At 38.7% G+C, this 777-nt stretch overlaps 1 non-coding gene across 1 annotated transcript; it reads left to right on the top strand.

The window, feature by feature from the left end:
• Positions 1-217: 217 nt before the first annotated feature.
• LOC128281122 (small nucleolar RNA R71) lies at positions 218-324 on the top strand. The gene has a single exon (XR_008271336.1). It is a non-coding gene; the product is annotated as a small nucleolar RNA R71 (small nucleolar RNA).
• The last annotated feature ends 453 nt before the right edge of the window (positions 325-777 follow it).

Here is a 777-nt window from a genome sequence, read left to right as displayed (position 1 = left end):
CATAGTAACCGCGTCGAGGTTGAAAACATCGGCTACTTTTGTTGGCTTTGTTCTCATGATTTGCAACTGATAGTTATTCAGTGACATCTCTTCAATAAATTCATGAGCCTCTTCAGGTGTTTTTTTGTTTAAAGTACCACCGGCGGCTGTGTCGATAAGTTGCCTTGTTGAGGGGTTCACACTGTTGTAAAAGGTCTGAACCTACAACCATAGAGGTAACCCATTATGAGGGCACCTTCGTAATAGGTCCTTGTATCTCTCTCATGCATCATAGAGTGTTTCTAGATCCATCTGCACAAAAAAAGAGATATCATTCCTCTACTTAGCCATTTTAGCCGGCGAAAAATATTTAAATAAGAATTTTTCGGTCATTTGTTCCCAAGTAGTGATTGACCCTTGTGGTAACGAGTTCAACCACTGTTTAGCTGTGTTTCTCATTGAAAAGGGAAACAACCGAAGGCGAATGACATCGTCAGAAATGCCATTAATCTTAGAAGTGTCACAAAACTACTGAAAATTCGCCAAATGAGTGTTTGGATCCTCGTCCTGCAAACCATCAAACTGAACAAACTGTTGTATCATTTGAATTGTGTTAGGTTTCAGTTCAAAATTATTTACAGCAATAGCAGGTCTAACTATACTCGATTCAGCTCCTATTAAAGTAGGTTTAGCATAATCATACATAGGACGTGGAGTACAATTCTGATTTATTGGATCTACAGCAACCATAGGAGGAAGCTGATTATTCTGATTATTAGCCATCTCATCGGTTGTATT

The sequence above is a fragment of the Gossypium arboreum genome, chromosome 9 (genome assembly GCF_025698485.1).
Source record: "Gossypium arboreum isolate Shixiya-1 chromosome 9, ASM2569848v2, whole genome shotgun sequence".
In the NCBI taxonomy this organism is placed as follows: domain Eukaryota; kingdom Viridiplantae; phylum Streptophyta; class Magnoliopsida; order Malvales; family Malvaceae; genus Gossypium; species Gossypium arboreum.
The sequence above is the reverse complement of the archived record's forward strand: the minus strand, read 5'-3'. Positions and strand labels throughout refer to the sequence as shown.